General features: G+C 37.5%; 1 pseudogene; it reads right to left on the reverse strand.

Annotated features, from left to right (window-relative positions):
- Nucleotides 1-8,839: 8,839 nt before the first annotated feature.
- Gm2033 overlaps nucleotides 8,840-16,620 on the reverse strand; it is a 48,522-nt pseudogene continuing 40,741 nt past the window's right edge.

Here is a 16,620-nt window from a genome sequence, read left to right on the forward strand (position 1 = left end):
TTTTTACAGATCTAAAGGGCCTATCAATGTTTAAAGCTTATTTAACCCCAAATGCTTTGATTTAAAGCATACATTTCTTTTAATTTACATTTTACATAACAGAAGATTCAATTATATATAATACTTAAATTTATAATATATTACTTTGTTCAATTATTATGTCACATAGTCTGCATATATCTATAATTACTTTCTTTGATTTTATTTAAATTGTATTTCAGATGTTTTATAGATTCAATCAGACATAGCTCATCGTTGTGCTTTGCCAGAAGTCATCTGATCAGACGAGTGAACTATGTTATTTCTTTAAGGCCTCCTTTTAAAATAGAATTCCATAAAATCCACACAGCTCGGACTACTGCAGAAAATGTTATTCGTGCAGTATACTATGATTAACAAAGAAACTCAAAACTGATCAACATGCTGAGAACAAATATTAGTAGAGTTCTCAGCCCCACATGACCAGTGAGACATTTGTATGACCTCTGTTCTCAAGGCTCAATGTGAGGCAGAGACATCATAAAAGCCAGAATCAGGGAGGACCCAAGAGAAACCCCTGGGCCAAACATATACAAACCATCACATTCTTTATTACATACAAATAAAATATGCTAATAAAACAAAAATTTGGGATAAACATGTCAGAAGGAGTTAATCTAGAGAACCATATGTCATGACCAACTAATGAGCTGAAACTGTATCCTGTTGGTTTGTTTGTTTGTTTGTTTGTTTCAAGACAGGGTTTCTCTGTGTAGCCCGGGCTGTCCTGGAACTCACTCTGTAAACCAGGCTGACCTCGAACGCAGAAATATGCCTGCCTCTCCCTCCCAAGTGCTGGGATTAAAGGCGTGTGCCACTACTGCCTGACTCTGAAACTGTATCCTAAATAGCATATTTTTGGTGTTACAATATTTGTATTCTCTAATACTACTAAGCACATTGAATAGTGATTAGTCTTACCAGTCGCAAGCGGACCCTCCATACAAAGAATGCAGCTTTTCCAATGCTTCCTGTCTCTAAGGCACTTGTGAAGAACATTATGAAAAACTCCCCCAACATGACAGGGGAAAACCAGGTGCAAATCAATATGCATTGCAGTAATAAGTATAGTATATTTTAAAATTCATGGTGATTTTAGTTTGGATTCTGCGAGCAAGGTGCAATGATTAAGACTAGGGGAAAATAATGGATGCTGAATATTCAGAAGTGTATGTATTTGAGCCACAGAAATAACAGAGGAATAATCAAAAAGTTTCCTATGGATAGTACATCTTAGCAGTAAAATCAGGGTATTTATGAAGCAAGTCATGAGGCTGAATCTTTTGTATATAGCCTGTCCTGTTGCCATATCTTTCCCATTGTAATCTAGAACAAAGCTTCGTAAAGTCAGGGATAGGGTCCTATTTGGGGTTCTGTAAATGAACATGAGGGTCATAAAACATTAAAAGGTTCCTGAGGGCACAATACACATAAATAATATAGAATCAAATATGGATGAATGTAAAGTATGTGTGAATTAGTGAATTTTGCATGTTCTGACTTCATTGCAGCCTTGATCCTCAACACACACAGCATGCAGACTTTACTGTTCATGATGGCATATCACACAAAATGAGAGAATACTTTCTTAAGCAAATCAGTTCAAAATTTAGGGCATCACCTGTTAAGGATCAGAGTGTGATTACTGTGCATGCAATGTTTTCTACCCTTGTAAAAAAAACATTTCTCATTGTAAAAAAAAAATAAAGACTTCAATATTTTCTTATCATTGTCCCTTGAAATATAAGTATCAAATTATTGTACTGTGTTAGACTTCAAAAATGATGGTTGAGTTGCAAATGAGTTTCATAAAAGAGGTCTTGGCTTAGAATTAGGATGGGATTCTTTAAGAAGTTCAGAAATGACCCTAAATCTACTTCTGACATTTTGTAATACATGTCTGTGCACTGGTGTTAGCAGCATTGATTGTTATAAATCTAATGCAATAATTTCTAGAAAACAATGAAGATGCTATAAGTCTGGAGTTCCAAACATTACACACACACAAAATAAATCAATTATTTTTGTAAAAGTAAACAAGGGCTCCCACTCAATAGTGTAAAAATATCTCTCATCTTTTTTGGCATTTTTATTAGATATTGTCTTCGGTTACATTTCAAATGCTATCCCCAAAGCTCCCTATTCCCTTCTGCCACCCTGCTCCCCAACCCACCCACTCCTGCTTCCTGGCGCTGGCATTCCCCTCTACTGGGGCATATGAATTTGCAAGACCAAGGGCCTCTCCTCCCATTGATGGTTGATTAAGCCATCTTCTGCTACATATGAAACTAGAGACACAGCTCTGGGGGGGGGGGTTATTGGTTAGTTAATATTGTTGTTCCTCCTATAGGGTTGCAGACACCTTTAGCTCCTTGGGTAATTTTTCTAGCTCCTTCATTAAGGACCCTGTGTTCCATCCAATAGATGACTGTGAGCATCCACTTCTGTATTTGCCAGGCATTGGCATAGCCTCACAAGAGAGAGCTATGTCAGGGTCCTGTCAGCAAAATCTTTGTGGCATACACAATAGTGTCTGGGTTTGGTGGTTGTATATGGAATGAATGGTAAAATTGCACAAGTTCCAAAGACTTGTTGAAAATAATTTTTCTTATAATTTGTTACCAGTAAATATTTTATTGGTATACCTATTTTATATAACAATATACAAAAATTGTATACATTTCCTCAAAAGAAGTGATTGAGCGAAAAAATTTAAGAAAGCATGGGCTAGAAAACGTTATTAAATTTTGTTTTACCAGCTGTACCTAAACTGCCTGATGTAAATAGACACTCACTAATGAATTCGACTTACTGAAACACAAAAAAATATACTGCTTGTGATAGCTTGGTCTTTTCCATCTCTATGATAATTGCATTTCTAATTATAAATTAAAGATGTCCACATAATTATTTCAAATCTTATTACTGTACAGGGACTCACTTTTTGCCTAGAAAATCGTTACCAACCTTAAATTAAACCATATCAGATGCAATGTTTTCAAAATGTTGTATTCTACAAGGTAGAAGTAAGCTTTGATAATGCAAACTTTTATACTGGATAATGTTTTCCTCTCTGAGAAACAGAATTCTGTAGTATTCAGTCATGAACCAACATTTATTTTTAATTAATAACATCCCGAGGCACCATAATACTCATAATAACAGATATATTGTAGTATGTAAGTGTGACAGCTGAGAGGGAAAGGTATCCTGGAAATTAGGAGCCAAGTTATATCATAATGTCATACTGTGCAACAAACTTCACAGAAGATATATTGAGAGGCAAAAACACAAGAGGCTTGCTGCCTCTGTTATGGCAAGAAGCACCAGAGAGCTGAGCAGCCATGCTAGGCTTTGTATAGGGTTTCTTGTGGGGAAGAACTTTTCAGGGTGGTCAGAGGGATTAAATGGCCTGATCCTATGGCAAGATCAGGGGTTGGTGGGATTTTGTACCCTGCTCTTGCATTTTTTTCCCATGTAGGGCAGAACTTGGCCACTCTGAAGACTTGAGGTTCTGGAAATGGTAGTTGTGGTCAATAGAGAAGTCTAGAGAGTGGAGTGGCTACTGCTGTGGCCCAAGGGGCCTTACAGTTTATATTTAGGATTTCCTACATGCCACTGTGAGTATACATGCAACAAGTTTGTACCTCCATTTCAGTTTTTATATTTAGGTTTCTTGCTTAGCTGTATTTGTGAGATCTCTGATGTAATGATTATAAGGAAGGAAAAGAAACATTCTTGTTTGGTTACAATATCAGCAGAAATCTTTCCATATTTTGTTAGTAAACATCATGTGTTTAACATGATTAATGATAGTGTTCCTTCGCTTTATTAATTGTATTTTATTTTAACTTGATGAATTTTTTTAAATAAATGAATGATTTAAATTTAGCAAAAAGCTTTCTCTTTGTGTTTGTAATTATATTTTTCCTTAATTCTTTTAATTTGATAGTTTATATTCATTGACTTAGCATCATACTACTACTACTACTACTACTACTACTACTACTACTACTACTACTACTCCCATTTCATTTTTTGATTTGAAATTCCAAGGCAGATCATACCTTTAGTACAAACAACTGCAAACTTGGCCTGGCATGTTAATATTTTTATGTATTCCTGAGTTTTATTTGTTAATGATTTCCATAGTAAAATTTCCCCAGTGATAATGATATCTACTTCTAATTTTCCTGTTTTAGCAACTTTAATTTGGTATTAAAGGTTTGCCCTCCTCATAATTGTCTTATGGACTGCTTTCTTAATTTCTGGTCTTAAAGTTAGACCAACACTAGACAGTGTATTGAAAGTAAGGAAGAAATCATCTTCAACAAATAATTTTGTGAAAGGTGCAGAGGGCTGTTTTAAATACATACCAAACCATAATTATCCATGGTTCTATTCACTTAAACAGATGTGTCTTTTGTTAGTTTTAATACACTGGGTTTCTTAGGATTTTCATTTCTGTAAAGAGACATCTTGAAGAAGGCAACTCTTATAATGGACAACATTTAATTGGGTCTGACTTACAAGTTCTGAGGTTCAGTCAATTATCATCATTGTAGGAAGCATGGCAGTGTCCAGGCAGACATAGAGCTGAAGGAGCTGAGAGTTTTACATCTTATTCTGAAGGCAAACAGGAAAAGACTACTGTCTTCTAGCTAGATCAGAGGAGAGTCTCAAAGCCCACTCCCACAGTGACACTCTTCCTCAAATAAGGAGACCTTTACTCCAACAAGGCCATGTCTCCTAATAATGCCACTCCCTGAGTCAAGTACATTCAAACCACCTCGCTGTGATTTATAAAAATGTGTTTATTACAAAATTTCTTTGAGACTAAGCAAAGAGAATATTAGAATAGATGTGAAACATTGAAAAATATTTGTAGGTCAAGAATGCCCCATTTGACTTGGTAAAACCATTTTAGAAAATAGACATTTTCATATTTTCCACAAAGCTGAATAAATGTATGCCTTTTGTTACAAAACTCCATTTTTTGGGTTATATATTTCAGAAAGTAAGAAAATATGAACTTGGAAATGTGTGTCAGACATTTAGAATAGTATCATTTGTAACAACCCCATCAGAACATGAACAAATTTTTAAAAAAGGAGAAAGCTCATCCAAAAAGGAACAAACAATAATGATTTATTAATACACTAGAACACTATTCAACAAGAACTATTGATTCATGAATACAAGAAATGAAAAGGATGAATCTTGGAAAGTTTGTGTTAAAGGAAAAATAATTCCTTAAATGTCAATTCAAAACAGTAGCCATCCTATGGTTATTTGATATGTTGCAAATGATGGATTAAATTTATGAACATAGATCTAGATTAGGTCTTTAAAGCAACAATCAGGGAAGTTGTCACTTTGGGAAGAGGTAGAATTTTGGAAGTTTCTGCCACACTGACAGAATTCGGTATTCCAGTGCCAAGAGGAGGAAGAATAATGGGCACTTGAGATAATTCACTAAGCAGGAGACTTTAGTTTTACGCATTTCCTTTTGTGATGTTTTACAATAGTTTCTTAGTAATTACATTTAAATTGTTACCCTTTTAATGTATATATTATAGTAGCATCTCTAACAACAGTAGATGTGACATTCATTAAATCTTAGCAATTGAAAAGTGTCTATCTCATAGGCAGGAGAAATTTGGTGTTGAAAGTTTTATGTGTGGGTTGGTACCTCTATGACTCCTCTGGGGTTTCTGCTTGACCACAGGAAGTGGCCTCTTAAGGTTCTATATCCCCACTGCTGTGAGTCTAAGCTAAGGTGACCTTCCACACACAAACATTGATTCTCAGGAGCCTCTCCTATCCCAGGTCTCTGGCACAGTCCTTGAGATGCCCCCAACACCCACTACCACCCAATGCTGCCAGCTGCAGATGTCCATTCATTCTCATGACTATCTGGCCATCTCCTCTGTTTCTCCCCACACCTGATCCCAAACCCCCATTTTTCCCATTTCCTCTCCTACCCAGTTTCCTCCCTCTAGCATCCTACTACAACTATTGTATTTCCCCATCTATGTGAGATTCAGGGACAGGGTATGGAGAAGAGATTGAGGCAATGGCCAAACAATAACTGGCCCAACTAGAAACACATCCCATGAATAAGCACTAATACCTGACATTATTAATGATACTGTGCTATGCTTGGTGATAGGAGCCTAGCTGCCCTCTGAGAGGCTCTACCCAGCATCTGACTCAGACAGATACATAGAGTCACACCAAACACTGGATGGAGCTCAGGAACTCTTATGCAAGAGTTGGGCGAATGATTTAGGGTCCTGAAGGGGAGAGGAATTCCATAGGAAGACCAAAAGCATCAACTAACCTAGACTCTTATGGGCTTTAAGAGACTGAAATACCAATCATTAAGGATACCTGACCCCCTCCCCCCCCATGTAGTAGGGTCTTCATGTAGGTCCCAACAACGGGAACAGGGGATATCCCTATAGATGTTGTTTGTTTGTTGAATGTGTTCTCCCAACTCACCTGAACTGTCTGGCTCAGTGGAAGAGGAAGTTGGGGGATACCCAGGGTAGGCCGCCACAGTCTCAGAGGAGGAGAGGGGGGAGTGAGGGGAGGGACTAAGGGACCAGTGACTGTAATGAGGGACAATGATCAGGATGTAAAGTAAATAGACAAAAGCTTTATCTTGTGCCTAGCTGTACTCAAAAGATTTTTTTAAATAATTTTATATGTGATTAATACATTATATTGTTTCATCCCTCCTTCCTATCTCTAATTCAGCTTGCACCCTCTCTCAAACTCATGATTTCTTTAATTATTATATTGTGCATACAAATATATAACCTACTGAACCCATTTAGTGTTGCTTACACACACACACACACACACACACATACATAAACACACATGTTTACAGCTAACCCTTGGCATTAGAAAAACTATCATGGAGCCTTTTTTTTTTTTTTGAGAAAACTGATTTTGTTTCAGCAATCAATTGCATAGAGTTCTTCATCTAGGCCCAAGAACTCATGCAATTTCCTTAACCCACATACTTTGTCAACAAATATTATGAATAAATATTTAAGGTTATATTTAGGCAACCATTGTGTTGATAATGGAAATATTTTCCCTGCTGTGTCTGGAAGAAACTATCTAAGAGCAGTTATCCTAGTCCTCTGGCTCTTATTATCTTTCCATCCTCATTTCCATGATTTTTTTTTTCTGAGTCTAAGAGTCATATTACAGATGTTTCTGTTGTAGTTGGGCATTCTACTTATTCTCTGTATTTTGCCTAAATGTGGATCTCTGTGATGGTCTCCATATGCAGAAAAAAGAAGCTTCTTATGAGAAGTGAGCTTCACAACTATCTTTGATATAAATGTTAGAATTTAGAGTTAGAAATTATATTGGTAGTATATTCTCCACCATAGATTATAACCTCTCCAGGCACAGGTAGTTGGCTAGATTTACAGTATTAGTCTTGAATCTCCTTCTGTTCAGCAGGCCTTAAGACCAGTTTGACAGCTTTTGAATACTCCCAAGATATGTGAGCCATAATATCTTGTGGTTCTAGTCATTGCTGTGGTTTATAGGCCTTCCAGTTGGATAGGACTAATGAATGTTTTTCACCCATAACAGTTTGCAAAGACTATTCTGAAACTCCAAAAGCCAGTCATCATGGATAAGGGTTCTAAGTCACTTCCAGTTCTATTACTCCAAGCCCTCTGTCCAAAGTGTGTGGCACCTTCAGTAGTAGAATCTTACCTTCAAATTCTAGGAGGCAAACCATAATAAGAACTCACCAATCAGGTTGGGTTGACATGTTACCAAGCACCAAGGTTCCACAGTTTCCGTCCTCCCGTAGCTAGGGTAGCTAGTAGCTCTGTGCTTTTCTTTATATGGTGTTCATGCTTGCATATGAAGCAGTTTATCAACTGATCACTTCCCCCATACTTAAAACTGCTTTTTCTAAATCACAAGTAAACATAGCACACATCTTTTATGCAAGTCATTTTCAAATAATGAGCCATTATTCATGAGTTAGTATCTTCCCTAAATTATTAATATTTCCACCACAGTATTGATATGCTTAAGAAGCACAGTAAAATGCAATGAAAAATATACTTAATTGTATCTTCTGGTATATTTCTATGAGAAAAGACCTTCTATAGAGATGAATGAATCCATGTACCAAAAGGAAATGACACAGGGACAGTTGGTATGCTAAAAGAATAGTTTCCAAGACAATAAACAATCTTCTAGAGTCAGCAGGAACAGTGTAGAGGCATGAAAGACAAGTTTCTTGCATTCCAGTACCATCTCCCTTTACCACTTTTAGCAATACATTTTTAATATGATTTTTTTCTTTTTATCCCATATGTATTTATCTTTTAAAGCAGAATATGATTGGACACTATACTTTCATTCACAAGCCTTGCTAAGCTACAAGACCTAGGGAAACTTAGGGTTTTATTCTTGGTACTTTGGAAAACAAGCCACTTGGGGAATTCCTCTGTCAAGTTGTTTTAACTTATATTTACTTCTAAGACTACTACATGCAGAATTAACCACAGGGAATGAAAAAAAATTAAGGTGAATGTTAAGCCATCTTAATTTAGTCTACTAAGGAATCCAGTTCAACAACTAAACTCTTCAGACCACAAAGTTAACATTAACAGTCAGTAGGTTACATTACATCTTAAAACAAACATTCTATCAACCTTTTGAGTCAAACCTATAGTATCACAGTATCACATGTAGAAATTTTATCTACAGATGGTTTAAAGGTTAAAAATAAACAAAAATCATGGAAAATATATTACCAGAAGGAATGAAGGTAAGCATCAAACACATCGTTCTGGTGAAGATTAGATGGCATTTCTTCAGTTTCAGCACCACTGGTATTCACTGTAGGATTATCCTCATCAATACCTAGTCCAATTCCTAAACCAATACTTAGACTTTCAGTAATGGAGTGATTAGGGTATATCTCCAAGTGTTTCTTGTGCTGTCACACAACCCATTGTTGAGTTGTCTCTGAGGGCTTGAGCTTTCATGGTTTGCTCCATGTTTGCTGTTCACTCATATGTACTTGTGACAATACAGCACAGGGATGTCACCAATTGGTGTGACACAACCACCTTTTCAACCTTTTTCTTCAAACTATTTTCAAAATTTTGCAGAAATTTACAAATTTTGTCTTTTTCTCTTCCTGTTTCTTCTTTTTCTCTTCATCTTCTTGAAGTTCCAGTCCTTCTTTGGTAACTGACACCAGGTCTTGGCCTCAAATTCCTTCAGCTGTTGAACACAATATTCATCAAAGAGCTCAAACATATAGATTACTTCTAAGCCATGCTTTTGGAGACATTCCACACAAGCTGAGTTATCAACATCCTCCTTGGTCTCACCTGTGGGAAAAAAAATAGATGTGCTTCTGGTTTTCCTTCATGTTGGTGCAATAATCCTTGAAAGAAACCATCTCATCGCCAGAAACAGATGTGTAGTATCAGAACAGCTTTGAAAGCTCCTTCAGATTCCAGGCTTTATATTATTTGAGAAGGACTCATAATTTTTTTTGTAGTTCTCTTTATCTTCTGTCGGTTCAGTAAATAGTTCGAAACATTTATTGACAAAATTCTTTCTGATGACTTTCAGAATTTTGCTTTGCTGTAGCACTCATGGGAAATATTTAGAGGGAGATTCTAGGAATCCACTACCCCCTCTAATGAAATTCAGATATTCAGGGATTAACTCCTCACAGTAATCCATGGTAAGAACTCTTCATACATACAACTTGATGATGTTCTTTTTCTTTCTGATTTCAAATAAATCAAAAGGAGCCACCAATTGAGATAAAAAGTAGAGCCAGAATTATAATTGTCCTTCAACAGAAAAATGCTTTACTGTCAAGTGTTCTTTCCAATTTCTGATTAAGCTCTTGTAGAACACTCTGTATCTTCATCAGTAATGTCATCAGGATTTCTGGTTCGAATTGGCTTTGTTTTGTTGGGTTCTTCTTGATTAATGTACTTTTTCTGTATCTTCTTTTTCTTCCTGTCACCATCTTTCTCCTTCTCCTTCTCCTTCTCCTTCTCCTTCTCCTTCTCCTTCTCCTTCTCCTTCTCCTTCTCCTTCTCCTTCCCTTCTCTCCTTCTCCTTCTCCTTCTCCTTCTCCTTCTCCTTCTCCTTCCCTTCTCTCGTTCTCCTTCTCCTTCTCCTTCTCCTCCTCTTCTTCCTCCTCCTCCTTCTCTTCTTCTTCTTCTTCTTCTTCTTCTTCTTCTTCTTCTTCTTCTTCTTCTTCTTCTTCTTCTTCTTCTTCTTCTTCTTCTTCTTCCTCCTCCTCCTCCTTCTCCTCCTCCTCTCCTTCTTCCTTCTCCTCTCCTTCTCCTCCTCCTCTTCTTCTTCAGAACCAACATCTATTTCAGTGTGTTGTCACCAGACTCCTTTTCTTCTTTTTCATTCTCTTCCTTTTCTTCAGCCTCATCATCAATGACTTTCTTATCACATCCCTTCTCAACAAAGAGCATACTGGGATAGCCAATAAACAGAATGTTTCATCACAATCTCCTTTATTTTCCTTTCCTCCAAATACTCAGTTTGGTCTTTCAGATGTGAGATAACCTTTGAACCATGACCCATGTTTCTCCTGTGTCCATTCTCACTGGGAAATATTCCCTCAGCTGAGGAGTTCCAGGCATACTGCTCATCATCATTATGCTTCATGATGATAGTTACTTTCTCAGCAACCAAATATGCAGAGTAAAAACCAACACCAAACTGGCCCATCATAGAGATATCTTCACCAGCCTGCAAAGACTCCATGAAGACTTTGGTGCCTGACTTGGCAATAGTGCCAAGGTTATTGATCAAGCCAACCTTAGCCATTCCAATTCCAGTATCCACAATAATGAGGGTTTGATGTTGCTTGTTGAGAATGAGATTAATGTGCATATTCTTCCCCAAATCAAGTTTACTAGGGTTTGTCAAGCTCTTGTATCTGATTTTATCTAGAACATCAAATGTATTTCTCCCTCAGAAAGATTTCTTTGTTCAAATAGAAAGTATTGATGATCAAGGACAATAACTGGACAACTACTGTCTGAAATGTATACGTCTCAACTTCTTTTTCCTTCATTAGTTGGTTTTGGGTCTGGGTTTCCTCAAGTATCTTTGCTGAATGACCACACTTACAGTGTGACTAAGCACACCAGAATTCTGAAGCAACTCTGATATATTTTTAAGTTAGACAAATTATTGTCCAAGAATCAAAAGAAAATTGAGTTAAAAAATCCACCATCAGGCACTGTGCTAGTTTGAATCTTTCTTCTAACTGAATAGAATCATGACTAATAAAGGAAAACTAAATTCTATTTATCTTAGGCAATAAATAGGATAATTTTGTATGAAGTCGGTTAGAATGCATACCCTTTTGTGCTAAGTTTGAAAGGGTCTAAGAACATTATGATTTCTTTATTTAATTGTGACTTTATTACTTGTGTGATTGGTAATTAAGGGAGCATCACTTGATGCAGAGGGAAGAGAAGGTTGATTTATTTCTCAGTTGCTGTTTTCCCTTCATGGTGAAGAATTGGTCTCTTAGGACTGTATAGTTAAATCCCAATATCAGTTCTTTGTTCTTAATTTCTTTTGATTTTACAAATCTCATTCATATTTAATGTCTTATTACACCCTCTCTAGCAAAGGGTTGTGGGACAAATGTTCTCAAACACAGCCAGAAATATTCAGTTGCCTGCAGAGCAGAAAAAGGCCAGGAGGGAACCTCAGAGTGTTTGATCAATAGAGACCAAAGAGGAAAATTTCAAAATTAATACTTTTTCTCCTTTATTGTGAAAATGTTTTTGTATTTATTTCTTTTGTAATTCTCCTTTATTTTTGAGAATTTCATTCATATGGGCTACAAAATATGATCACATTCATTCTCAATTCCCCCCTCAACTCCTTCCATACACAAAGATGCAATCTCACCCAACTTTCTTGTCTTCTTTTCAGTTGTTGCCGTTGATATAAGTCCAAGTAGTGTGGTCCATGAATGGGCTGCAGGGATAGTCACTGAAATATGGGAAACCTGCCAGTGACCACACCCTCAGAGTTGATTCTCACTTCTCTAGCAGTTATCACCTGCCAATGCATACTACAGTGACTTAGCGTTGTGTCTACCTAGACCTTGTATAGGTCTTATGCGGGTAAGCACAAGTGCTGTGAGTTCCTGAGCTTATGTAATAACCACACATGACATCATTTCACACTATTCCTCCCCAGACTCCCACTGTTTCATCCTTTCCTCTTTTTGCTTCCTATTCAGCCATTTCCTACAGTTTGGTAGGGGGGAAGGGAATTAGTGAGGAAAGATGTCTGATGTAGGCTTGAGTGTGTGTTTCTGTGTGTGTGTGTGTGTGTGTGAGTGTGTGTGTCTGTGTGTGTGTGTGTGAGTGTGTGTGTGTGTCTGTGTGTGTGTGTGTGTGTTTTTGTGTGTATGTGATACATTATATCATGTACATTAGAGCTTCTCAGTAAAGCAGCAATATATCTAAGTGCAAATCAGAGTTATGGCTTTCTACTACCTTTGATGTCAGAGAGTTTCTCAGGGCAAGTATATTTTATTTCCCCCTTTTCAATTCAGTCATAATGAAATGTTAATTTGCATATCAATGCTACATTCAATGAAACATTATAAGATATGAATAATATAAATAGATGATAACTTATTGAATTTATCTTTCAAGTTAAGAGAATATTTGATAAAATATTATTCTCACCTTCAATCAATCATCATCAATCATCTGGCTGCCAGAAGATTGGGATGAAGAGCTTTCGAGAAATTAAGTTACCCAGGGCCTGCACACATCTGTGCCAGATGGCGTCCTAGACCTGAAAGGAGAAGTGTACACATACTCCTACCCTATCCATAACCCAGAAACTACCTGAAATTGGTAACCACTTACAAAGTAAAAATTAGTGTCCTCCAAGGGAGTCTCAGTAGGGAAAGAAACTCCTCTTAAGAGCTGACCCCATCCCCAGAAGTAGATGGCCAAGAGAAAGCAATTTCAAAAGTATCTTTGGAGGGTCTGGAGGTTCTATGTCTCATAATTTTGTCAAGGCATTGTTTTCAACATTACCTGTATTGCGAGCTGCTTTATGGGTCTGGTTTTGTGTTTTTACATTATCCCCTTGTGTGTTTTTGTGTCTATATGCACTTAGAGCTCTGTTTCTTATTTGTTTTGTCTTATTCTGGTTTGTTTGGTTTTCTTTGTTTTATTTTATTTTATTGTTACCCATGAGATGAATATTTGCTTTTTAAAAAGAGAAGCAGAAAGGTTTTGGATCCTTTCTGTGTGTCCATAAACAATGAGAGGCAAGGTGGGGAGAAAACGTGTGTGTGTGCGTGTGTGTGCACGTGTGTGCGTGTGTGTGCATGTGTGTGTGTGTGTGTGTGTGTGTGTGTGTGTGTGTGTGTGTGTGTGTGTATGTATACAATAAAAACTACAGAGAAAAGAGGCCATGAATTTTAAGAACAGGGAGGAGCTATATTGGAAGTTCAAAGAAAGGAAAAAGGGAGATTTCAGTAATTATATTTAAATGTAAAAAAGAAATATTTTGAAGAGTGAAGAAAACCTGGAGAAGGGAGGCTAAATGTGGGCACAGACAATTATCTTGCATCTACTCCATCACACACTGATGACAGGGAGTTGTACTGTCTGGTAACACAGCTATTTTGGAAGAAAGAAAATATGATAATTTTTCATAATGAAGAGTATAGTAGTAGTACCTTAGGAATGTTGACAAACAGTATAAAGAAATTTTATTGCAGACTTGAAGGAATATTACAGTTTTATGTCTTCCTTTTAATCAACACATGAATATTGAAATATCTAAATGCTACTAGGCTCTGTCCATTATTAATTCATCAACACATTTAGAAGTATGACATAATCATATGGGGCTATGTCACCTTACTCATACATACCAATGACTGAATTCTAGAATTATTGTGTGTATGATAGCCCAAAGGCTTCTATGTAAAAGCGTGTCTTCACAATGCTTTTTAGAAGCAAAATTTTGGAAGACTCTTTTTTTTTTTCCATTTTTATTAGGTATTTAACTCATTTACATTTCCAATGCTATACCAAAAGTCCCCCATATCCACCCACCCCCACTCCCCTGCCCACCCACTCCCCCTTTTTGGCCCTGGTGTTCCCCTGTACTGGGCATATAAAGTTTGCAAGTCCAATGGGCCTCTCTTTCCAGTGATGGCCGACTAGGCCATCTTTTGATATATATGCAGCTAGAGTCAAGAGCTCCGGGGTACTGGTTAGCTCATAATGTTGTTCCACCTATAGGGTTGCATATCCCTTTAGCTCCTTGGCTACTTTCTCTAGCTCCTCCATTGGGAGCCCTATGATCCATCCATTAGCTGACTGTGAGCATCCACTTCTGTGTTTGCTGGGCCCCGGCATAGTCTCACAAGAGACAGCTACATCTGCGTCCTTTCAATAAAATCTTGCTAGTGTATGCAATGGTGTCAGCGTTTGGATGCTGATTATGGGGTGGATCCCTGGATATGGCAGTCTCTACATGGTCCATCCTTTCATCTCAGCTCCAAACTCCGTCTCTGTAACTCCTTCCATGGGTGTTTTGTTCCCAAATCTAAGGAGGGGCATAGTGTCCACACTTCAGTCTTCATTCTTCTTGAGTTTCATGTGTTTAGCAAATTATATCTTATATCTTGGGTATCCTAGGTTTGGGGCTAATATCCACTTATCAGTGAATACATATTGTGTGAGTTTCTTTGTGAATGTGTTACCTCACTCAGGATGATGCCCTCCAGGTCCATCCATTTGGCTAGGAATTTCATAAATTCATTCTTTTTAATAGCTGAGTAGTACTCCATTGTGTAGATGTACCACATTTTCTGTATCCATTCCTCTGTTGAGGGGCATCTAGGTTCTTTCCAGCTTCTGGCTATTATACATAAGGCTGCTATGAACATAGTGGAGCATGTGTCCTTCTTACCTGTTGGGGCATCTTCTGGATATATGCCCAGGAGAGGTATTGCTGGATCCTCCGGTAGTACTATGTCCAGTTTTCTGAGGAACCGCCAGACTGATTTCCAGAGTGGTTGTACAAGCCTGCACTCCCACCAACAATGGAGGAGTGTTCCTCTTTCTCCACATCCTCGCCAGCATCTGCTGTCACCTGAATTTTTGATCTTAGCCATTCTGACTGGTGTGAGGTGGAATCTCAGGGTTGTTTTGATTTGCATTTCCCTGATGATTAAGGATGTTGAACATTTTTTCAAGTGCTTCTCTGCCATTCGGTATTCCTCAGGTGAGAATTCTTTGTTCAGTTCTGAGCCCCATTTTTTAATGGGGTTATTTGATTTTCTGAAGTCCACCTTCTTGAGTTCTTTATATATGTTGGATATTAGTCCCCTATCTGATTTAGGATAGGTAAAGATCCTTTCCCAATCTGTTGGTGGTCTTTTTGTCTTATTGACGGTGTCTTTTGCCTTGCAGAAACTTTGGAGTTTCATTAGGTCCCATTTGTCAATTCTCGATCTTACAGCACAAGCCATTGCTGTTCTGTTCAGGAATTTTTCCCCTGTGCCCATATCTTCAAGGCTTTTCCCCACTTTCTCCTCTATAAGTTTCAGTGTCTCTGGTTTTATGTGAAGTTCCTTGATCCACTTAGATTTGACCTTAGTACAAGGAGATAAGTATGGATCGATTCGCATTCTTCTACACGATAACAACCAGTTGTGCCAGCACCAATTGTTGAAAATGCTGTCTTTCTTCCACTGGATGGTTTTAGCTCCCTTGTCGAAGATCAAGTGACCATAGGTGTGTGGGTTCATTTCTGGGTCTTCAATTCTATTCCATTGGTCTACTTGTCTGTCTCTATACCAGTACCATGCAGTTTTTATCACAATTGCTCTGTAGTAAAGCTTTAGGTCTGGCATGGTGATTCCGCCAGAAGTTCTTTTATCCTTGAGAAGACTTTTTGCTATCCTAGGTTTTTTGTTATTCCAGACAAATTTGCAAATTGCTCCTTCCAATTCGTTGAAGAATTGAGTTGGAATTTTGATGGGGATTGCATTGAATCTGTAGATTGCTTTTGGCAAGATAGCCATTTTTACAATGTTGATCCTGCCAATCCATGAGCATGAGAGATCTTTCCATCTTCTGAGATCTTCCTTAATTTCTTTCTTCAGAGATTTGAAGTTTTTATCATACAGATCTTTCACTTCCTTAGTTAGAGTCACGCCAAGATATTTTATATTATTTGTGACTATTGAGAAGGGTGTTGTTTCCCTAATTTCTTTCTCAGCCTGTTTATTCTTTGTATAGAGAAAGGCCATTGACTTGTTTGAGTTTATTTTATATCCAGCTACTTCACCGAAGCTGTTTATCAGGTTTAGGAGTTCTCTGGTAGAATTTTTAGGGTCACTTATATATACTATCATATCATCTGCAAAAAGTGATATTTTGACTTCCTCTTTTCCAATTTGTATCCCCTTGATCTCCTTTTGTTGTCGAATTGCTCTGGCTAATACTTCAAGTACTATGTTGAAAAGGTAGGGAG

Source organism: Mus musculus, chromosome 8 (assembly GCF_000001635.26).
Source record: "Mus musculus strain C57BL/6J chromosome 8, GRCm38.p6 C57BL/6J".
Taxonomy (NCBI): Eukaryota; Metazoa; Chordata; class Mammalia; order Rodentia; family Muridae; genus Mus; species Mus musculus.